Below are 25,376 nucleotides of genomic sequence, written 5' to 3' on the forward strand. Positions count from 1 at the left end.
CTCCACAATCTATCAAAATGTTTGGACTATCCATTATGATGCACAAACTGCACAAAATATTCAATTAGATGTATAATATAAATTTATAACAAAGTTGGTTAATAGTGTGAAAAAAGATGGTTAATGTTGTGTATAACTTGGTTAATAAACTCCCAGACATGACAGTTTCAAAAGAGGTTAATACTGTGACAAAAGTTGGTCAATACAATATATAACATGATTAATGAACAATCATGAAAAAATATGAAAATAATAACATTCTATACTAATCTTTCATTATAAATAGTATAAAATATGATTCAAAAGAAAAAAATTGATATTATTAGAAGAAACAATAATGATACCTAAAAGCTTAATGAGTCAAATCTTCATCTTTATTGCTTAATGATGTCAAATAAAATTTTTTTCTTGGTGGGAGAAGAGAAGAAGAGGAAGGCGTGAACATGTGGTTGGGGTTAAGAGAGAGAAAAAATACAACATGACCACATAAAGCAAGTGAATAGTATAAATACGCTGTAGTGTAAGGTGAAGGTGTATGCATAGCATTTCTAAAAGAAAAATACCTTAGCAGTACCGCACTAGATAAAAAAATTAAACAAAAATAAAACTAAAAAGAGAAAGAATAGGAAAGAAAATTTAAGAAGAAACAAAAATAAATTGCAACAAAAATATTTACAAATGAAAACAAAAATAAATAAATAACAAAGTAAACATTGCACAACCTTTGCCTTGTTGAAATTTTCAACAGTCCCCGATGTCACAGCGCAAAAAAATACCACGAGTGCATCACACACTTGAAATACAACAAAGTCGCCACTGACTTTTATTTATTCAAAGAGGAAGGGAAAATATCGAATAAAACCCAAGAAAGAAAAGAAATGGTCATCGCAACCAAGAGCGAGTTTGGGAGTTGGTTATGCAAGGGGAAGATATTAACACCCCTCATATTCGTATATCACCACTGTAATTACTCATCACCTCCTTCTGATTAGCACTCCTATTAGTAAGTTCATGCTTAATCCATTATAACAAATTAATTAATGGCTTATCCTATATTCTCACATGTTGTTTACCAGAAAACCACATTTAGAATATGTTTTGAAGTGATACCTGCTCCAGTATTATGCAGGGATATCCACCATATCCTTCCAAGTAGATTCTTTCAGGCTTTTAATCCTTTGCATTGCCCTCTCTCATACTGAAATTGTTATAGCCCTTTTTAACATTCCACATAACCTCTTTTAGTGCAAGCACAATATTTTTCTTCTTCCAAATTCCATAAAGATGCTTCACACATAGGCGTTGCTCAACATGAGCACTCACATTCTAAACTACTTGTACTAGCCCTTACCATACAATAACAATATAGTATTACTATTAAGTATAAATAAAAACATAAGCATTACAAGAGTTATTAAATTTTACCTTTTGTTGATCTGAAATAAAAATACAAGCCCTCTAGTTAGTTGCTTCCAAGTCTTCCAATACAAGTTTGATGAACCAATCCTAAGATTCTTTTGTCTCAGCCTCAACAACAACATATGTAATAGGAAATATCTTATTATTTCCATCCTTCCCCACACATGCCCTCAATTTCCCACCAAAATCTCCTTTCAAAAAACAATCATCCAACCCTATATGATACCTATAATATTGTAAAATCATATCTATAGGCCTCCACACATACAGAATCTTCTTAAACACAGTACTTTCATTTGAATTAGAATATTGGATTAAAACATTACTATTAGGGTTAGATTTTAGTAACTCTTAGGCATAACTCCTTAAATGGGTGAATTGGTCCATACCACACTTTGGATCAAATCCAGTACCCTTATTTTTGCTCTATATGCATGGTTATGTGACAACTTCACTTCCCATCTTCTGAAAGATTCATCAATCAATCCTACTGGTTTCATGTTGGAGTTGTGTCTTAGAATATGTCCAAATTTCTCGGTCAACCATTTTGTCTTTGCTTGCCTATTATGTGGAGTTCTATGACATGTGTGTTCATCAATTATACTCACAACTCGCCAAAATTGGTTCCTCACTCTTTTACTAACTCACATATAAGACTTGTAACCTTACATGCATTTTACTACAATCCTTTTTCCTTCATTTTTCTTAAAGAAAACATTTTTTTGTCTCCATATCGCAATCCTTCAAAGCATCCCTCACTATCTATTTGTTGCTAAAAACCATACCTAACTAAAACTTGAATGCCTCACCACTCTTATAAGCTGGAAACCTCTCATGTTTCTCATTATCTCCATTATCAAGAGGTGTGAGCAACATGTCATAATCTTCATCATCTGAATGCCTTGCCTTATCTATAACTTCAGAATTACCAACCGAGTGCTCTACATACACATCTACCAGGTCAAATCTTTTCACACCCTCAACAAACTTAAGTATATGATCACCATCACAATTTAGGGGTCTAAGGCCACGATAAAAACTATATCTAAGATTCTGTTGCGATACGAAAAAATACACGAGCGTATAGGTTCCAATACCACATACACTTGATATCCCTATATCCTTCATTTCTTATCAAATATTCCAACTACATATATGACATATAATCCATATCCCAATACCAATCCAGTTCAGGCACTTCTCCATTAATGTACCATATAACAATATTTTTTACTAATTTTCCCCTATGATGAATTCTTAACCTAATGAATTAAGTTTGAGTTGGCCTGAACGACAAATTATAGTTTACAACCAGAATAACAAAAAATTCAAAGTATTAAACCATAACCCCATAAATTGATTCATAATAACCCCATAAATTGATTCATAACACGTAAAATGAATTTCAGGATTAAACACTAAACCGATAAATTAAAACACACCTCACACATGATAGTTCAAAATTAAACCATAAGCCTTAACAAACAGATTAACATTCACAATATGAAAATAAACCCAGAAATTAAAACATACCTCAAACAAAATTTCACATCCTCTTTAGTTTTCTGTGACAGCAGAATGTTACTCATAGTTGCTTCTTGACCTTTTTACTCCACCTTCATAATTTATGAGGTTGTGTAATGGTGACTCAGATGAATAAAGGTGAAACTTAGGGTTCTTGTTCGAGATAGAAGGCGAAAAGATTTGAGAGAGAAATTGGTAGCGAAATAAAGATTTCTATTTTTATAATATTTTGTATTTTAAATTTTAAATTTATTTAAAAAATCATTTCAAAAACAATTTGGATATTAAAAACATTTTGTATTTTGTATTTTATTTGTACTCACCATAAAGTCTGAGCCATATCAGAAATTTTAAACACAACGGATGCGTTTGATTTGCAAATTGTTCTGGACTGGGCCGAGCAGGCCCAATACTTACTTTTGGACCGAGCAGGCCCAAGTCCCTTGACTAGCCGAGCAGGCCCAATCTGCTTGGGCCCAATTCCCAGTTACCGTTACAAACTGGCCACGTGCAAAGACCACGTGGATAACACAGTAGTGAAGGATTCGGTCAACCACCTCCGAACCTTACACCACACTCACCTAGAACGTGAGCCACGTAAAAATACTTTTACTCTACTTTGTTTAATATATTTATGCAGCAGATTAAATAATATCATTTTTACTAAAATATTTTTATTAATATATAAAATATCAATATTTATAAATCAAAATAGTAAATAATGAGAAGAGAAGAAAAATGATAAATAGAAATTTGTTGGTACTTTGTTATATATGTTGTTGAACCGAATAAAAATAATATAATTTTTATTATAATATTTTTTATTGATATATAAAATATTAATATTATTATTTATGATTTAAAATGTTAAATAATGAGAAAGAGATAAAAAAAGTATTTTGATGTTTTTTGATAACTTTTGCTTTGGACAAAAAGTTGTTCCATGGTTTATTTGGGGACAAGAATTTATGGTGCCATATGTTTTGTTCAGTACCACGATAAATTTATGCATCAAACAAGATACCAAAAAAGTTGTCTGATCCAGTGCCTCATTTTCTAGCAAATCAAACGCACCCCCACATACGTAAATATGGGAAGATAAAAAAATAAAGAAAAAAGTTTACTATAGGGTGTGTTTGGTTCGAGGCAGGTGAAGAGGAGGGCAGGGGAGGGGAGAGGATATTTCTAGGGAAATTTGTTTGGTTCAATTTTTTGGAGGGGAGGGGAGCAAAATCCCTCCAAAACACACTTTTTGTGTTCCTCCAAATCGGAGGGATTCAGAGGGGAGGGGAGAGAATGTGAGATTTAATATTTAATAAATTAATATATTTACTAAAATATCCTCAATTTTATTTTAGTGTTTTAAAATTATTATTTTCTTTCGTATTCCTGCTTCTCAGTTTTGTGATTATTCTCTATTGCTTCCACTAACTTACTGTAATTATTTTTTACCTTCAAATTATTTTTTATTTAATATAAATTATAATCACTATAATTTTTTTGTTTTTTATTTTATAAAAAATTATAATCATTATAATTTTTTTATTTTTTCTTTTATAATTTTAATTTTTATGCTTAATTATGTTATTTTTTTAATTAATTTTGTTGTGTATTTTATTATATGCTTTTTTTATATAAAATTTTAAATCATTAATTTTTTAATTATATTGTAATATATATAATATTTAATAACAAGTTATTTTACGTATTCAAAAGTAGTTTTCAGTGTGATTTACTTTGTGCCGTGAGTTATAATATGAATTAAGCGCACACAATTTTTTTAACGTTATACGATAAATTACGACTTTTAATCATTCAATATTATAAATATTATTTCCATTTTTTTTTTGAAATTTTCACCTTTGAATATTCATAGCACTTATATAAAATCATAAGGATAAATATGTAAATCATCAATAAAGTTCCACCCCTCCTCTCCTGACTCAAACATATTTTTTATCAAAATCACTTCCCTCCCCTTCCTTCCCCTTTTTTGAATCAAGCATATATTTAATTAAAAAAAGGAGTGTAATATTCCATATTGGTCTAAGCATGATTATACATAAAATTGTGAAGTGCTAAGGAGAAACTATGAGTTAAGAAAAGTGAGTGGATTAGTTAGAACCTAACCAAATGGCATAATGGTAAATCTCATTTAGTTGAAGGGCATTTTGGTCATTAGTCTTCAATTGCATGTGAACCTAAGGCCATGTTTGGTGGAGTGTATTACAAATCACATTTTATGAGTAGATTTGAGAGAAAGAAAGAAAGAGAAGCTTTTATTCATCATCATCTTCTCCATTTTCGTACACCATGGGCATCACTCACTAAATCAGGTATAACTCTCTGCCCGTAACTCCAATCGTAACGATTCTGGTTTCGTTGGAAAGCTAACCAAATTCTCTTCGATTTGCATATATGTTTCGCATTCATAGCTTCTGTTTTGAAGGAGAAAACTGAGGTTGAAGTTGTGTCAGTCGTGTTGAAAGTGTGAAGAGAGTAGTTACGGGTTTGATCATGTTAGAGGTGAAGAGTTGATCAAGGAGGAAGTCCAATGGCAACAAGAGCATCCTATTAATCTCTCTAAATCCAAGGTGAGTCCTTAGATAGTGACTTGGGGAATTTGCATGCAATGGTTAGAATTGGGGGTTAGGGAATTGTGAGAAATAATCCATGATTCTATGATGATAAAGCATGTTCATATGATAATTGTTAGTGTTTTTGTTATTTATTGACTGGATACATCTTTGATCCTTGTTGCATGCTAGAATTTTCGTTAGAATGATAGAGGTGATGCTGGGAGTTTATTAGAAGTGTTTGGGACTGAACAAGAACCCTTAAAATGCAGAATTTTTGAGTCTGTCAGTCATGTAACTGGTTACATGGTTGATGTAATCGGTTACATGTGTGAAAAAGGCAGTTTTTGGGTCATGTAACCCGTTACATGATTCATGTAACCGGTTACATCACTGTTGGGCAGATTTTTCACAACTTCGAAAATTCGTAACTTTTGCGTCGTAAGTCTGTTTCGCGCAAACTTTATATTGTTGGAAAGCTAGTAACATGTAATATTTAATGAAATAGGTCCCCAAACCAGAATGTTGACTTAATAGTATTTGAACATGATGTCGTGTATGATCATGAATGTGCTAATGCAACTACTATTAATTGTTCCTTAATGCTTTTATGAATGCAATGTGATGGAACATGAATAATTGCCAAAGCCCGTTGTTTCGGTTAAACATTGGGTTTGTATGCATTGTGTGATTGGACGCTTGTTATGCTGTGTATGCTTGAATCGAAGTAGACCAGGTACTAGGTTACGATTCAGACCTTAGGTCCTTGAGTCGTCCATGGGACTGCCCTGATCGTGGATCACAGAGGCACACACCTGAACTACCGTTGCAGTGTGCTTGTGAGGGCCGTATGAGACTTTTTACTCACTTGCTGTTAACACACTCGCATGCTTGGTATGGTGCATGTACCATGTAGATCTGAGTGGACCCATGGGATAGGAGGACTCACTGAGATTTAGTAATCTCACCCCAATCAACTTATCTTTTTCATGTTGTATTTTTTTATATGGATCAAATATTGTACTTTGACTTGTGTATGTACTCAATATCAATTTTAAAGTTTCATGCATAATATACTAGTCAGTTATGTATGGGGTGTTACAGGGAGAATGCTAACCAGTACCCTTAGAACACTGGTTAAGGATCATTAAATACATCATTTGAGTTCATTAACATTATTTAAAATAGGGGAATTATTAAAAATGTTATTTAATATCAAAATAATTCAAATATTTTAAACCATAAAGAAATCAATTGAGACGTTACACATAATATTACTTTCCATTTTCATTTTCTGTCGCTTCTACAAATATGATTTTGCATGCCTACTACTATTTAAATGTTCACTTTTAAGTGCCTAAAGTACATGTTCTTCACATTTTTAGAATTTGTTCTTTTTTTTTTTTGGAATCTATTTGTTTATTTATTTTTTAATATCACGTGTTTCTATTTGTTTATTTTTGTAAAACATAATTTACTATTTTTTATAACTTATTTTTGTATTATTTTTATTTGTAGATCATAAACATCACAATAGATGTTGTTAATGTAAAAATTTAATTTGAATGAATGTCCAATAAAAAAAGTTTCTTTAGAGAATGATTATTCAAAAATTATTATTGATTGTAATATTTTATTTCTAGTATATTGAAATGATAATATTGAAATAATAATATTGAAATGAGTTATAATATTTAAATCTCATAATATCATTTGCTTTCAATAAGTGAATAAATTAATTTGATGATAATAATTAAGTATATTTAGTTAATATTAGAGTGAAGACCCATTTTGGTCCCTCACAAATATTACACGACTCAAATTAGTCCCTCACAAAAAAATTGAACCAACTTAATCCCTTACAAAATTTAACCGGATCATATTAGTCCTTCTGCTAATATTTTTCTCAAATCGGTTTTTTTTCTAGTTTTAAACAGTGACTGGACTGCCACGTTGGATTTTATTTATTTTTCATTTTTTAAATACTAAATTGATTTTTATTTTTAATTTCATTTTTAAAAAATTATAAATTAATAATATAAAAAAGTCAAAATTGTTTCTTATAAGGAGTTGAACTCAGACCCATGTGGTTAATCTTAAACAATTCTAAATTTAAAATAAAAAAAATACAAAATCTGTATAAATTTGGTCTCGAACCTAAGTCTCTTCAAATTAAATGACAGTCAATTTAATACAATAGAAATTGATTTGTCTATATGTAAATGATAGTCACTTTACTAATAATAGAAATTGATTTGTCCAGTTGTTATTGATAGTCACTTTGCTAACCGTAGAAATTGATTTGTCTTGTTGTAAATGATAATCACTTTATTAACAATAGAAATTGATTTATCTAGTTGTAAATGATAATCACTTTACTAATAATAGAAATTGATTTGTCTTGTTGTAAATAATAGTTGCTTTACTAAAAATAGAAATTGATTTTCTAGTTGTAAATGATAGTCACTTTATTAACTATAGAAATTGATTTGTCTAGTTGTAACGTAAAAATCATTTAACTTGAAGTGACTTGGATTTGGGACCTCATAGGTAAAAATTTATGTATATAATTTGTTAATATTAGTAGAAATCATGAAAATTACTTGTTTAAAAATTACTTTATAAAAAATAATTTTGGCTTTTTTGATATTATTCATTGATAACTGTTTAAAAATGAAATTAAAAATAAAAATTAATTTAGTATTTTAAAAAAATCTAACGTGTCAGTCTAGTCACGGTTTAGAAGTATGAAAAGAACTGATTTAGAAGTAGAAAAAACCGATTTGAAAAAAAAATTAACAGAAGGACTAATATCAGAAGGACTAATATGATCCGGTTAAATTTTGTAAGGGATTAAGTTGGTTCAATTATTTTGTGAGGGACTAATGTGACTCGTGCGAGGGACCAAAATGGGTCTTCACTCTTAATATTATTTTCAAATGAATAAAAGTGTGATTAATGATCATTTATTACCTCTTATCCTTAAAAAATCTGTCTCTTCCTCTCCCATCTATTAAAATATCTCCTCTCACATCCCTTTCACCTTTGAATTTTAAAAAAAGAAACTTAAAAGTTCAAAATAATGTAAATAGAGATTAAAACTGCATTTAAGCGGGAAAAAAGAAGAAAGAGTAAACTGCACTTTTCCAAGTTATGGCTCCACGCATTTTCCAAAGAAACACGGTGAATTGTAGCTTCCTATGTCTCTTGTCAACAAGGATTCATACTTTGAACATTCAATTTCATCATCAGGTTATTCATCTTTTCCGCCTCTTCAATATTCAAATTGCACTGTTTTACCCATCTCAATCAATTCCAATTCACTCTTTTTTACCTCAACTAAACCAACATTTTCATCTCAACATGCAATTCTACATTGAAATTTTGCACATAGTTGAAAACCCATTTGACCTTGTGACTTGTTTTTATACTTTTATTTGGGCTTTTATGGAATATACGTCTTTATGGTGAATGCCCATTAACTGTTTGTTGAAATGTTTCTTCCACCTATTTTTATAGACTTTAAATTTATGGTGCATTTTGTGGTTACTTATGGTGCACTGTAAATACACAAGGATTTACTTTCTAAATTTGAGACATGAAAAGGAGTTATGTCATTACTCATTATTAAACAATTGGGGAACTAAATGAATGTTACATCATAGAATGATGAAAGTCATGCACTGGATATTAATATGATATGAATAGAGTTTCTAAGTGGTCAGCATATTTGACCTTAGCTTTGTAAAGTTGAATTAGAGTAGTCAATAGCGGAGCGGAGCAGAGCCGGCCACTATGAGAAGAGCCTTAGCAGTGCAGAACACTGTAGCAACAACTATAGAGTAAATAGCGGGTAGTGGGAGCGGAGCGGTTCCCGGCCCGAAACAGTTTCTCTCCTGCTATCCTTTTCCCCTCTGAAAAACCGAAATTACACCCAGAATTTGAAATGTTTTTATGGTAATTTTGGGGTTTTCAATCAAACTTGAGTTGAGACTCAACCCTAACCTTCCTTCATTGGCGTTTTTGCACTAAAGCCATTTCAAAGAAAAATCAGAATTTCCTCCTTCACCTCTCTTTGCACTTCATTCTTCCATCGGCTCTTCATATGTTAGTAATTATTATTCATGTAATTTATCCAAAAACTGATCAAATAACAGCCATTCCGTTATCACTATCTCGCTATCTCATTTTTGGGGTTGGGTGCTCCGCGCTGCCATCCGGGATTGACTACTCTAGAATTTAGGCCAGCTTATTTCTTAAGATTTTATGATATAATAGAAAGAAATCTAAGTGCAGCATTAAACTTAGCATTTTTGGGCTTGCATTGTTTTATCAAAAAGTGTTGACAGCATTCTGATTTGAATGTTCTTTTGCTTCAGTCATGATCAGATCCTATTGGATATGGATATTGGGACAAAATAATGACATATGGTGAAAATAAGAGGTATGAACTTTATTCTTTTCCTTACTTATACAATTGTCCCAACTAACTTACTCACAATCTAAAACTTTTCATATCAGGGCATTTGGTCTAGTGGTATGATTCTCGCTTTGGGTGCGAGAGGTCCCGAGTTCGATTCTCGGAATGCCCCTTTTGAAGGTTAGTAGTTTAGCTTTTCAATGTTTTAGTTAAATACCAATAACCTCATTGTTTTTTTATTTATTATTGAAAATCTGAAAGCTGGCAAGATTGACTTATTGGGTTAGTTAAATTAAATACTAATAAGCATCAGTTTTTATATTTTTATTTTTGTAAGATCCGGAAGCTGTCAAGTTTGACTTATCTATATACTGATGTGTAGTAATAGCAGTTAAATAACAACAAACATCAGAGAGATGCATGTGAAGATTGCCTTGTTGAGATAAATGTTGGAATACATAGACAATTTCAACAGTAAACAAAACATAGATCTCACCTAACCTTAATCAAATATGGGCATTTGGTCTAGTGGTATGATTCTCGCTTAGGGTGCGAGAGGTCCCGAGTTCAATTCTCGGAATGCCCCTTTTTTTTCAAACACTCCAAGTGCTAAGAAATTGTGAATTGCAGGTTCATATCCGTACTCCAACATATCTAATTTCTTAGTATAGTATTTTACCACCTTATTTGTACTTTCGACACAGCTGCACTTAATTGGATTATTCTCATACTATTTTAATCTTTTGATCGGAATATTTTTAGCCTCGACGTGTCCAAACTGAATCGCAAACATCCAAAAATATCAATCTTAAAAACATATGTAAGTATGTATAAAGACAGTTGTTGATTCAAATCAATAGAACAAACATCTCCCATCATAATTTACAATCCTCTTGTATGCTACATTATAAATGAGTAGATTCACACATTAGATGGTAATATGGTATGAGCAGGGCAGGGGTTATGAGCGGTGAGCATCTCTGACATTGAATGTTGGTTTTGTGAAGTTGAATTATACCCAATTTTAAGATAGAATACAAAATGTGACTTACTATAGTTGTTGAAGGCTCAAGTTCACAGTCCTATCTTCAATGATAAGTCAAAAATAAAATTGTTCAAAGTAGCTCAAAGTACAGTATAAACCTTTTAAAGGTTTGAAGAGTGAGCAATGTACTCTAGGACTCCCTACTTTTGAAATATCACAGTTCACAACAATATCTTTGTAAGTTTTCATTGCCTTTGATGAATTCAATATTTTACAGTGCGACTACTGCAGCTAACAGCCGAGTTTCCCCCCTTTATCAAAATTAAAGGGAACGGTTTAAAATGGAAATTTCATGGCTTTGACAGAACCCCCAATTTCACCAAATATCACAGTAACAATAAAAATACAGAAAAATTTGGCAAGCACAATGGTTAAGGCCTAGAAATTACCCCCGCCCCAAGAAATGGAAGCATAGAAAGAAATCTAAGTGCAGCATCATTCTCAGCATTTTAGGTGTGCATTGCTTTATCAAAGTAGTTTCTGATGCATAGGTTGATTTGTTATTGCATTTTTATCTCACAAGTCACCATATAACTAAGGTATTGAATGTTGATAGCATTCTGATTAGAATGTTATTTTGCTTCAGTTATGATCAAATTACTTTATCAGATCCTATTGGATATAGATATTAGAAAACAAATATTGGTCTAGTGGTATGATTCTCGCTTTAGGTGCGAGAGGTCCCGAGTTTGTTAGCTTGAACATGTATGAAGGGAATCTATTAATTCTCTAGTAATGAGAATAAATCATATGGATGGTGGTCCGGTCGCTAGCTATAGAGAAAAAGTATGAAAAATACTAATGAAGAAATTTTTAGCGGTCCTTATTTTGGTTGTATATGTGATTTGTGTTAGAACATTATGATAACTTTTGATCTATTTAGCCAATTTTATCTAGTGAGATAGAACTTGATTGTTGTTTTATATGTGAAAATGTAAGATGGATAAGCCATTTTTTTAAAAATTTCAACTGTGAGCTTGTGTGTACTAATAACTTTGTAAAGTTGAATTAGAGTAGTCAATAGTCATTAGTCACCAATAGCGGGGCGGTACAGAGGCCGGCCACTATGAGAAGAGCCTTAGTGATGCAAAACACTATAGCAGCCGTTATAGGGTAAATAGCGGGTAATGGGTGCGGAGTGGTTCCCGGCCCTGAACGGTTTCTGTTCTGCTATCCTTTTCCCCTCTGAAAAAGCAAAATTATGCCTAAAGTTTGAAATGTTTTAAGGGTAATTTTGGATGTTTAGATCATATTTGAGTTGAGACTCAATCCTAACCTTCCTTCATTGACGTTTTTTCACTTCAGCCATTCCAAAGAAAAATCAGAAGTTCCTCCTTCACCTCTCTTTGCACTTCATTCTTCCCTCGGCACTTCATATGTTAGTAATTATTATTCACGCAATTAATCCAAAAAATGATCAAATAGGGCCATTCTGTTATATGCTATCCCGCAATCTCATTTTTGGGGTCGGGCGCTTCGCGCCGCTATCTAGGATTGAATAGAAAGAAATCTAAGTGTTGCATCAATCTCAGCATTTTTGGGCTTGCATTGTTTTATCAAAAAGTGTTGATATCATTCTGGTTTGAATGTTCTTTTACTTCATTTATGATCAGGTTACATAATGAGATCCTATGGTATATGTATGTTAGGACAAATTATTGGCATAAACTTGTTTAGCGATGACATGTGGTGAAAAGAAAAGGTATAAGCTTTATTCTTTTCTTTATACAATTGTCCCAACTAACTTACTCACAAACCAAAACTTCTCATATTAGGGCATTTGGTCTAGTGGTATGATTCTCAATGATGGAATACATGAATAGTATATTGGTATTAGCTGAAAAACATGTTGGTCATAGAAGCAGACTATGTGGTATACATAGACAATTTCAACAGAAAACAAAACATAGATCTCACCTAACCTTAATTATTCAAATATGGGCATTTGGTCTAGTGGTATGATTCTCGCTTAGGGTGCGAGAGGTCCCGAGTTCAATTCTCGGAATGCCCCAATTTTTTTAAATAGAGTTACTCATACTTTAGTAGTTATTCATATTATTAGTATAAGATCTTGTATTGATTTATTATACTTATTAGTTCATTATATAATGAAGGGCATTTGGCCTAGTGGTATTATTCCCCGTTTTAAAAGATAGTAGTTAAGTGCTAAAGTCCCACATCAACTAGAAATTGAAGAAATGTTGGTTTTATAAGAGAGGCGATCCATATCACATTGCCTTAAGGTTTTGGGTGGATGTGTGGTGTCAAGGTCTTTTAAACAATGAACGTCTGGCCAATTGACACTTTCGGACCCCATTCCCCGGACTCCCTGACATTTAGCTTTCAATATTTTAGTTATATATAAATAAGTTCTTTGTTTTTTATTTTATTATTGAAAATATCGAAGCTGGCAAGATTTACTTGTTTGGTTAGTTAAATATCCATAAGCATCTGTTTTATGCCTTGAGATGAATGCTGTGATATATGAATAATGTCTTAGTAGCTAGACTCATGTCCTAATGTGTAAAACTCTCCCTTTGCAATGACAATTGACAAATAGTTTGTTTTATAATCATGTGAAAAAGTTGGGTTGTTTGTATGAGGTGAAGTGTTTGGTCCATGTAGCCAATTTTACCTAGTGAAATAAAACTTGATTGTTGTTGCATATGTGAAAATGTAAAATGGATAAGCCATTTTCTTTTTAAATTTCAACAATGAGCTTGTGTATAATAATAGTAATGTAAATGTAAATTTGGCAATACAACTCCCTCATAGTAAGAAGTTATTAAAATATGAATGTGATTAATGTAATGACAACATGGCATGTGGTAAAAGTAAGAGGTCTAAATAAGTTCAATTTATTCCTAAAATAATTGCCTGTACTAACTGATTCACAAACTATAAAATTTCAAATAAGGGCATTTGGTCTAGTGGTATAATTTTTCAATAAATTCAATTGTTGTTGTATATGTGAAAATGTGAAAATGAATAAGCTCATTGTTGAAGATCTGAAAGCTGAAAGGTTAATTGGTTAGTTAAATGCCAATGAGCACTAGTTTGTATACTTTTTGTTTCTCAAGATTTGGAAGCTATCAAGTTTGATTTATATACTGCTGTGTAGTACTAGTAGTTATTATTAAGTAACAATTAGCCTTAGGGACTGCATGTTACTGTCCTGAGATAAATGCTGGGATACATTAATATGTATTAGTCTTGGCTGAAAAACATGTGGTCATAGAAAACTATTGTGAGTCATTGTTTATAAAACTTTATCTTGAAATATAAATCCTAAATTAAAACTTTATCTTGAATGGTAAATAAGTAAGTAGACTCTCTGATACCTTTGTTGGTAAATCAAATTATCCTCTGCTGCACACAACAACATAGACTAATATCTCAAGTTAACTGAAATTCATTTACGGAGAGGATCCCTTATATCAGATGTTTTTCTATACACATCGATTAGAGATCGAACCTCTGACAGAGATCAGCAGCTTCACCTAGTGGTCTCACTATCATGAGAAGACACAGGACCAGCTTCACCTGAGATGTTGAAGAACAACTGACAATTGTGTATCCAAATAAGTAGACTTGGTCATTCATAAACAAATCTTTTTCATATCAGGGCATTTGGTCTAGTGGTATGATTCTCGCTTAGGGTGCGAGAGGTCCCGAGTTCAATTATCGGAATGCCCCTTTTGTTTTTTTGCTTAATAAGCAATTTGTACCTACCGGGTTGTTTTTTTTTTTTAATAAGCAATTTGTACCTACCGGGTTTCAAACCTGAGACCTTGAGAGGAGCACACTCTCAAGACCCAAGCGTTTCACCGCTAGATCACACGCACGCCCCTTCTTTTGTACTTTTTGTAGAACTATGTTGTAATAGGTTGTTGTATTTTAAACTTGAAATAACTTTGTTTTTGTTTTTGAACAGAATTCTCATAGCTCCGTTATTTTACATGTTAAATATCAAATGTCTCTGTAACATTTTATCATATAGATTGTACTTATCACGCAAAATTGCACTTAATTGGACCTATTCGGTTTTCTTTAATAAAGCAATTCAAATAGAATCTCATACTATTTTACTTTATAGATTGAAATATATTTTTGCTTAATTTGTCCAAAGTCCAAACTGAATGACAGACGCCTCGGAATTTCTGAGATTCATTTGGCAGAAGTTGAGAGCTTCAGTTAGGCTTTAGAATGTTATACAAACCACTTAATAGCCGAGTCCAAATTGGTGGAGTTTTTACATGACAAAATTCAGTTGGACAGTAAATTCTAACTTCTTCTGCATAATGTACTAATTTTTGCTTCTTTCTAGTTTTCCTAGCAATAGCATTGTTTGCAATGATCAACCGGATTTTAGTTTCATTTCTTGTTTTGATGACACCCAATCTATTGGACTAGTCCCAGCACCTAACTTTATTGCCCAAGAACAAGATTCTTGGAGAATGTCTCCTTCATAAATGTTTTCTTGGTGTCTTGACAAGATCTTATTAGGAGAAGTTCAACTTTCTCACTTCTATTTAATCCCCTATTTCTGATCTAGTGGCGGGTCATCGAATCCCTCTAATAGTGGATTATATGACTGCGACCTATGTATTAATTCTGCAAATTGAGAATCCCTCTAATATTAAGCCAAGACATTGAGAATGTTCTATTGATACTTTGTAACAACTAAGATATCAACAAATTGTGAAAGAATGAGATTTATAATACCCTGTAACAATCATTTCAAATAATACATATCTTTTCAAAAAATTTGTATCTCCAAATTTTTTTCTTAGAGTGTGTTTGGATGAGGTAATTGAGAAATTATAAGGAATTCAAATGATTTAATTGAAATCCATTATTTTTAAATTCATTTGGTTGAATGAAATATTAAAATGATTCATCAATAAATTTTTTGGATCATTTTAATAAATTTTAATACTTTTGAGCCAAATTTAAAAAATGAAAAATAGAGACTAATTTGCAATTTTTGAAAATTTGAAGGGACTAATTTGTAAAGTTTGAAAATTATTCAACACTTATTTGCAATTTTTTGAAAATTTTGTGGGTGAATTTGAAATTTTCATATTATTTGAAATTCTTTAAATTTAACTTGAATAAAATACATTGTAAATTTACATCATTTCAACAATTCTCCATATTTTTCATCCAAACAAAGAATTTTGGTCAAATAATTTTCAATTCCCTAAAAAAATTACTTTTCCTCATTAAAGTGTTCCAACCAAACACACTCTTAGAGTGTGTTTGGATGAGGTAATTGAGAATCTTAAAAGTGTGTTTGGATGAAGTAATTTGAAATTTTAAAGGAATTTAAAATTCAAAGAAATTCAAATGATTCATTTGAAATTTATTTATTTTTAAATTATTTTGTTTGGATGGAGTATTATGATAATTCATTGTTAGATTTATGGGATCACTTTTTATAAAGTTTAAATTTTTTGGAGCAAATCAAAAAATTGAAAAGTAGAGACTAATTTGTATTTTTTAAAAATTTGAAGGACCAAATTGTAAAATTTAAAAATTATTAAAGACTAATTTGTAATTTTTTTGAAATTTTTTTAGGTCAATTTTGTTATTTTGGAAATTATGAGGACCAATTTGCAAAATTTGAAGAAATAATAGTAACAAATACATTCTATGGAGTATGAGAGGAATTTCAAATTCTTTAGTTTTTGGTGTCATTTCAAAATGATTAAATTTAACTTAGCTAAAATACTCCATAAATTTTCAACATTTTAACAATTCTTCATTTTTGTATCCAAACAATAAATTTTGTGCAAATCATTTTAAATTCCCTCAAAATATTACATTACCTCGTTAAAATGCTCCATCCAAACACAAAGGAATTTAAAATTCAAATCAATTCAAATGTTTCAATTGAAATCCATTCATTTTTAAATTATTTTGTTTGGATGAAGTATTAAGATGCTTAATCCAAACACATTACAAGACATTACATTACCTCATTGAAATGTTTCATCCAAACACACTCTTAGGATTTTCCTGAGTGTTTGACACCCACATCTTCATCAATAAATTACAACCATATTTGGGTATTTTTCTTTCATTCGAATTCCCAATTGAAGAATTTTTGCTACTTCCCACTTTAAAACTCTATCTTCACAATACAAGAAGAAGATGATAGGAATAATTAGGATTTGAAGTAAGCTAAACCTTTACCACTCACAAACATGTGATATAGGAAGAAGAAGCACCTTTAGGGTGTGTTTGGTTCGAGGTAAATGGAGGGGAGGGGAGGGGGAGGGAATATTTATAATAAAATGTGTTTGGTTCAATTTTAAGGAGGGGAGGGGAGCAAAATCCCTCTGAATCACACTTTTAGCATCCCCCGAATCGGGAGGGGATGTGGCGGTTGATGTTCAATAAATTAATTTATTTACTAAAATATCCTCAATTTTATTTTTCTATTTCAATATTATTATTTTCTTACGTCTGCTTCTTCTTTTTTGTGATTTTTCTCTATTGCTTCTATTATTTTATTATAATTATTTTTTATCTTCAAATTATTATTTTTATTTAATAAAAATTATAATCACTGCAATTTTTTATTTTTTATTATTATTTATATTTTTATGTTTATTATATTATTTTTTCCTAATTTTGTTACGTATTCATATATATATATATATATATATATATATATATATATATATATATATATATATATATATATATATATATATATATATATAATTTATTTTATGTATTCAAAAGTTGTTATCAATGCATAGATAATTTTGTGTCGAGAGTTATAATATATATCAAGTGTACTCAATTTTTTTAACATTATGTGGTAAGTTATAAAATTTTAATCACTCAATATTACAAATATTATTTCCAAAATTTTATTTATGAAATTTTCACATTTGAATATCATATCGATTATATAAAATCATAAGGATAAAAATGTACATTATTAATAAAACCCCTCCCTTTCCCTCATGAACCAAACATATTTTTAACCAAAATACCTCCCTTCCCCTCCCCTCCCCTCGTTTGAACCAAACATACATGTAATTAATAAAAATTTGTCCTTTCCCCTTCCCACCATTAAAATTCCTCCCTTCTCCTCCCCCTCATTTGAACAAAACAGACCCTTAGGTTTTTCTGCAAATTTTTGCTTTTATTCAAAAAAGAAGATGAATGGCATAAGTATGTGACATCTGAGAATTATTTAAATACCCAAAAAAATTAAAATATTTATTAATTTGTTACATGTCATAAGTTGACATAGTTGCAATTTAAAAATATTGAAAAACCAAATAAAATTGCCACTGAATAGGACACGTAGACACCTGAAGTGTGTCATTTCACTTAAAGGTCTAAAGTAAAAGAATCTTCATGTGACAAGGTTGAAATCTGGATTTCTTTTACAGAGACATAAGCCAAAAGTCACTTATATGTAAAGGGGTAAAATGGTATAAACCTTCTTCTATTTATGAAAATCACTTAATATACACAAATTGAATTGATCAAAAGAAAAAGTGTATTATATCCCCCTTTTTTTATTACATCGCTATTACTACCACAGATTAATCAGGAGTATAGTTAAATTAACTAAAGAACATTCTCTTACTAATATTCATTTTTTTCCTTTCTATGCAAACAAGACGTATTTGAGTCGCAGAGCCAAACTATGATAGAGCTCCATAAAAAGTGTATTATATCCCCCTTTTTTTATTTCATTTTTTAAAAACTTAATGATACATAAATAAAATTAATTAAACCCATTTACCCTAAATTGACCAAAAATGCGAGACTAACTATAAATTAAGCATCTTAGTTTTGCGTCGCCGTCGCCATTCCGCACAGGGTTTTTCGTCGTTGTCGTCGCTACTTGTGGTAGGGTGGATTGAACTTGAGGCGCATGTTAGTTTTACCAAGTCCCATGGTGGGCGCCAATTATACTTGTTAAAAGTAAATGTGTGACAAACCCTAATGATTAAGGGTTATAAGAGGCTTTAAGGTCATTGTGAGGTTGAGACCTAGCTCACGTGTGATGAGAAGCTATGTATGAGTGCATTTTTGTGTTGCATTTAGGTTATTTCCTTATAGAATGAGGTATTTATAGAGGTTTTTTGGTCCTGGCTAGAGATTCAGAGAATGGCTCGCCCTAGCTTCATGACCAAGGAACATATCCATAGGAGGACTTGGTCTCCTTGGATTGTGGGAGGATAAGTTTTCTCCCTTTAACTGACCCGTAGTCAGTTGGTATTTGGAACATGACATTATCCATATTCAGTGCATGACTGGAGCTAATTCAGATGACCCAATCTCAATTAGATGGCTATGTATCCCTATCGGGCGTGTATTGCACATTGCCTAGCATCATGGGCAAAGTCGTAGGCGAATTAAGGTCTTACACAATATACACGTCTCACATAACTTTTCCCTTTTCTTCTTAGGTTATCCCTTCTTAGGGCCTAATAAAATTATACTAGTACACAACCACCAAACCAATCATGGTTGCCATAGACCCTATCCAATCTTCTTTCCACGAGTTTAGCACCAAATCTACCATTGGGCCAATTGAAGTGAGCACACCAATAGTGGAAATATCCATTAAATTATTAGATCCATAACAAAAGAAGAAATCGTTAATAGTTGTTGTGATGGCGGGGGTATGCAGGCTTCGGCGTTCATGAGCACCTAAAATTGAATTAAAATCACTAATGAAGCTCCATGGAAAAGATTGGTTAGCTTGAAGTAAAGAGAGCTCTTTCCAAAAGTTTATTCTTTTAAAAAAAGCAAGTTGGGGTATATAGTGGAGCTATGCCCACTTGTTGAGAACCATTATCCAATGTCAAAGCCACATATTGATCAGATAACTAAAGAACATGAAGATTGATGTTTTTGGAGCAAATGCGCCAAAGGTTTGGAAGGATGGAAGGTATACAGTTGACAACGAATAACTTAAGGCCAAATGCATCAAAGAACTTGGAAGGAAAAGTAGAAAAATTCATCAAAATCTTAGAGCCAATCTAATAAAGACATTGATAAGGGCCATAGCGTTCCAATTCAAGCACTTCATTAAGAAAGCTTGGGAATGTCATTTTTGGATTAAATTCCGTATATGTTATGTGCTTTGGCCATTTGCTGAAGTTTCTTCTTTTGAGATTTGGATAAAGCCAATTAGAAATGTAAATGTTCAAAGTCGGAGTCAAATCTATCACTAAGATTATCAATATTCTCACCATTTTGTGCCATGTTTGCCTAAAATTAATTGAGAAACTCCATGTTTTTTTATGCAATTTTTGTGGTTGTAGTATCTTCAATTGAGTAAACAACATCTTTAGTTTCATAAAAAAATCAGATACATGAGAACTAATGTCATGAGACATAGTTTCCACAACTATAGAAACTTTAAAATTTACCTTCTCCCTCTCTCACTAAGGAAGTTTTTTTACTAGATTTAGGTATTCCATTAGCTTGTTTACCTTTTACTACAACAAATATTTTTTTTTACCAACATTAGCCTTGGCCTAGCATTTTTGTACAAAAATGTGCTTAGGATCAGGCAAAACCTTTTTAGGATCAGTATTGTCACCACTTTTTACATTGTCATCTTTCTTTGAAAACTTGCTTAAATTCAAGTGGTTCCTGTTTTCTTGCAAAATATACAATAATTCGGAAAATTTTCATACTCTAACTCTATGAAGAAAACAACACATTGTCTTTTAACTAAGACTTTTTTTATAAGCAACTTAGATTAGAAAAGCACAAAGGGTGCTTGAAGGATAGAAAAACACTTAGAAAGGGGGGGGGGATTGAATAAGTGTGACTTTAAATCTTGGACGATAAAAATAAATTGCACAATTATTTTTATCCTGGTTCGCTGTTAACGAAGCTACTCCAGTCCACCCCCGCAGAGATGATTTACCTCAACTGAGGATTTAATCCACTAATCGCACGGATTACAATGGTTTTCCACTTAGTCCGCAACTAAGTCTTCCAGAGTCTTCTGATCACACACTGATCACTCCAGGAACAACTGCTTAGATACCCTCTAAGACTTTTCTAGAGTCTACTGATCAACACGATCACTCTAGGCTTAGTTCACTCCTAAGACTTCCCTAGAGTATTCTGATCAACACGATCACTCTAGTTACAAACTGCTCAGCCAACTGCTAAGACTTCCTAGAGTATACTGATCACACTGATCACTCTAGTTCCTTACAACTTAATGTAATTCTAAGAGTTTACAAATGCTTCTTAAAAGCGATAATCACAACTGTGATATTTCTCTTAACGTTTAAGCTTAATCTCACTAAAATATTACAACAGCAATGTAGTGAGTTGATGAAGATTCTGAGCTTTGATTTGAACAGCGTTTCAGCAAGTTTGATATAAGTTGTTTTGGTGCAGAATCGTTAACCTTGCTTCTCATCAGAACTTCATATTTATAGGCGTTGAGAAGATGACCGTTGAATGCATTTAATGCTTTGCGTGTTCCGTACAGCATTGCACTTAATGTTATACGCTTTTGTCAACTACCTCGAGCCTTGTTCACGCTGTGTCTACTGACGTAGCCTTTAGTAGCTTTTAACGTTCCTTTTGTCAGTCAGCGTAGTCTGCCACCTGTACTTCCTTCTGATCTGATGTTTGTGAATACGACGTTTGAATATCATCAGAGTCAAAAACAGCTTGGTGCAAAGCATCTTCTGATCTTCTGACCTTGAAGTGCTTCTGAGCGTGATACCAACTTCTGATCTTCAGTGCTTCTGATCTCATGTTCTTCTGATGCTTCCATAGACCCATGTTCTGATTCTGCTTCGACCATCTTCTGATGTCTTGCCAGACCATGTTCTGATGTTGCATGCTGAACCATTTGAGATACAACTTCTGAGCGCTGAATTATGCGTACTCTTTATATATATTTCCTGAAAGGGAAATTGCATTGGATTAGAGTACCATATTATCTTAAGCAAAATTCATATTATTGTTATCATCAAAACTAAGATAATTGATAAGAACAAATCTTGTTCTAACAATCTCCCCCTTTTTGATGATGACAAAAACATATATAAATGATATGAATTTGCGATCAGAAAGAGTAGACGGCAAAAGACAAATTACACAGCTATAGCATAAGCATATGAATATGTCTCCCCCTGAGATTAACAATCTCCCCCTGAGATAAATAATCTCCCCCTGAAATAAATACTCGAAGAACTTTGATAAAAGACTTCCCTGATTATTTCGGTAGAGACGATCATATAAGCTTCTGCCTTCAGAGAATTCATAGCTTCTGACTTCTGCTTCCATTGTACAGCTTCAGAACTTGAATTTCTTTAGATCCTTAGAACACTCACAGCTTCTGATTCCTGCTTCCATCGTGGACAGCTTCAGAACTTGAATTTCTTTGATCTTCAGAACATTCACAGCTTCTGACTTCTGCTTTCATTCAGGACAGCTTCAGAACTTGAATTTTCTGGATCTTTTAGAACATTCACATCTTCTGATTTCTGCTTCCCTCGGATAGCTTCAGAACTTTGAATGTCTACCAACATCACTTCATGCTAGATTTGTATCAGAACATTGTTGAATGTACCAGAGCATCATCAGAGCATCTCTACATCCTGAAATGTTACAGAACAAAAACTAAACGACAAAAGTCAGCATGAACGAGTTAGAACATAAAATGTATGTTTGAACACATTATATGTATCAGAGCCATATAGGCTGAAATAATGTATCAGAGCAAATAATGTATCAGAGCCATAACATTATATGTATCAAGGCAAATAGAATTTTGTCAGAACAGGATAGACAATGATATTCAAATTCTATTATCAGTGCTTCTGATTCATTTTTCTTTCTTGCTTCTGATCTCTGAAGCTTGACAGCACTCAGCTTGCTTCAGTTTCCAAGAGCTTATTCCTTTTACAGAATAACGCTTCTTATGGTTTTGCTTCTAGTGTTTGCTTCTGAAGATTCACTTCACTTCTGTATACCTGCAAAACACTTAAACCATGTAGAACTTGCAGTTCTTGTTAGTGAATGTGTGGGAGCCTTTACCCAGCAACTGATAGATTAATCAAATCATTTATCATTTATCTTCTCCCCCTTTTTGTCATAACATCAAAAAGAATATTAAAAAAAATTCAGATGCATAAAACGACAAATAAGACATTTACTGGAATGTAAATCAAAGAGACTTTTCATTGATAAACAACAAGGTTTACAAGACAGGAATGCAGGAAAACAGATGCAACAACAAAGACCAAATCCTAAGATCCTAGCCTACGCAAAATCCGCGCCAGAACATCATGAATCCCGTCAGTGCTTGTAGCTTGCCTTGTCATGAAGGAACGAAACTCAGCATTGGCTGCTTCTTGCGCGTCCAAACGAGAAGCCAGCATAGCTTGATTCTGATGAAGAGTTTCCAAGGTCTCCATCAGAGCTGAGGTTTCACCAGAAGAAGAAGCACCAGTATTTCTGCCCAGAGGGACAGCAATCTCAGCAGGGTGAGCTTCTGGAAGATCTTCAGCTTGTGCATCTCCCATTTCCTCATCTGAGTCTGACTCAGAAGGAGCCTTGGCATATTCTGGTTCAGGCAGCTCAGAAGTTCCATCTTCCAATGCTTGAAGAATAGCTGCTAGGTTTGTTGGAGGAGTAGGACTAGCAACTTCAGCACGATAACCACTACTGGAAAGACCATGAGAGGTGCTTTTTCAGAAGGGTTCATTCTGAACCAGTTGAACAGCCACTGAAAGTCTCCAGTCAGCACAGGAAACCAGAGCACAGAAGACCGGGGTTTCCACACCACGATATCTCTGCAGAGATTTTCTTCTTCCAACTCATCTGCAGGTATCTTCTCTTCAAGAACGCCTCTGTTCCTGATGAGACAGTGGTGGCTGCTCTCACCAACTTCCAACCGGAGACCACGAACACCAGGAGCTTCAGACATAATCCTTCTCTGAGTGTCTGTAGCCTTATCCAGAAAATCCTGACGAAAGGTATTCCAGAGGTTGTTTGTAGCATACTCATCCAGATGATTAAGGTGAGCAGCACCTAGAATCTCCAACCAGCCATTTACATCAGCATGTAAAAGCTCCAGATATGTTTGAGTGGTAGGGGTTGGAGGGATGACAGTGAACCTTGAGTCGGGAAGAACAACACTATAGGGATTAGATGTTCTGGTGGGAAAAAGGTATGAGAGGGATGAAAAAATGTCTGATGGAGGGGTTAAAGGAGAGGAGATATCAGATGGTGAAGAAGGTGGTTCCGAGAGGATGAATGAGGAGGAAGAGGTGGTGGAGGTCTTTGAAGAGGGAGGTGATTGACGGGAACCGTCAAAGGGTTGATAAACTTTGAGAGGGTCATAGGAGATCCTAACTCTTTTAGGTTTGGTTTCTGGTTCAGCAGATGCCTTTCTCTTTTGTTTCCTATCATTGTCTTGATTCCCAGAGCTTGACGATGGATTCATGATGAACTTTCAGATATTGGAAACTGCTAGGGTTTATGATATAAAAAAAAGAGAGATGAAAAAGAAACCTAATGCAGAGAGAGAGAAATATGAGAGGGAAAAGAAACGTTTGAAGAGTATATATAAAAAAAACTGAAAGAGAGTAAATGATGAAAAGCATTTAATGTTACGTGACATGAGGAGAGATAATAATGACAAAAGACGTGATTTGCACAGTTACCTAAGTAGACGTCCCCTCAACTGCACGCACGCTTGTCCAGGAATAGTGAACACGTGTTTACCATCTGGATAGCCAGTTACAGCTGTTTTGCTTTTAGAGAGATTCTGAATCAACTTAGACACTGAAACGTTAGTAATAACTGAATCACAGTTTCTAATTGATTTCTATCAGAACTTCTTAAAAAAAAATTTCATATCAAAGGATACTCATACGTAAGAATTTCTCATCTTCTCATTCTGAGCTTGTTTCTGAAGACCCAATTTATGCCGATTATATTGAATCCATCTGGTCTAGGAACAAGATCCCAAACATCATTCCTTGTAAACTGATTCAGTTCTTCTTGCATAGCAATTATCCAGTCTGGATCTTCTAGAGCATGATCAACAGAAGTTGGCTCGATCAAAGATACAAGACCTAATTGACAGTCTGCATTGTTCTTAAGGAATGCTCTTGTTCTGATTGGATCATCCTTCTTTCCAAGAATGACATCTTCTGAATGACCAGAGATAAGTCTGGATGATCTTCTGACAGATGGTTCTTCAGAAATGCTTAGATCCTCCAGAGAAGCTGATACTTGATCTTCTGGTTCTTTGCTTCTGAGGAGCTCTGCTTCTGATGCGTTGCTTCTTGGCTCAACAACTTCTGATATATCAATATCACAATCTGCAAAATTATCAAACTGCTTTGGTTTTTCAGAACCAAGC

At 32.9% G+C, this 25,376-nt stretch overlaps 4 non-coding genes across 4 annotated transcripts; all 4 read left to right on the plus strand.

Moving 5' to 3' along the window:
* Window positions 1–10,039: 10,039 nt before the first annotated feature.
* On the plus strand, window positions 10,040–10,111 carry TRNAP-UGG (transfer RNA proline (anticodon UGG)). Its single transcript has one exon. It is a non-coding gene; the product is annotated as a tRNA-Pro (tRNA).
* A 342-nt stretch (window positions 10,112–10,453) lies between these two features.
* TRNAP-AGG (transfer RNA proline (anticodon AGG)) lies at window positions 10,454–10,525 on the plus strand. The gene has a single exon. It is a non-coding gene; the product is annotated as a tRNA-Pro (tRNA).
* Window positions 10,526–12,923: 2,398 nt separating this feature from the next.
* TRNAP-AGG (transfer RNA proline (anticodon AGG)) lies at window positions 12,924–12,995 on the plus strand. Its single transcript has one exon. It is a non-coding gene; the product is annotated as a tRNA-Pro (tRNA).
* A 1,613-nt stretch (window positions 12,996–14,608) lies between these two features.
* Window positions 14,609–14,680, plus strand: TRNAP-AGG (transfer RNA proline (anticodon AGG)). The gene has a single exon. It is a non-coding gene; the product is annotated as a tRNA-Pro (tRNA).
* Window positions 14,681–25,376: the final 10,696 nt, after the last annotated feature.

Source organism: Vicia villosa, unplaced genomic scaffold (genome assembly GCF_029867415.1).
Source record: "Vicia villosa cultivar HV-30 ecotype Madison, WI unplaced genomic scaffold, Vvil1.0 ctg.000711F_1_1_1, whole genome shotgun sequence".
NCBI lineage: Eukaryota > Viridiplantae > Streptophyta > Magnoliopsida > Fabales > Fabaceae > Vicia > Vicia villosa.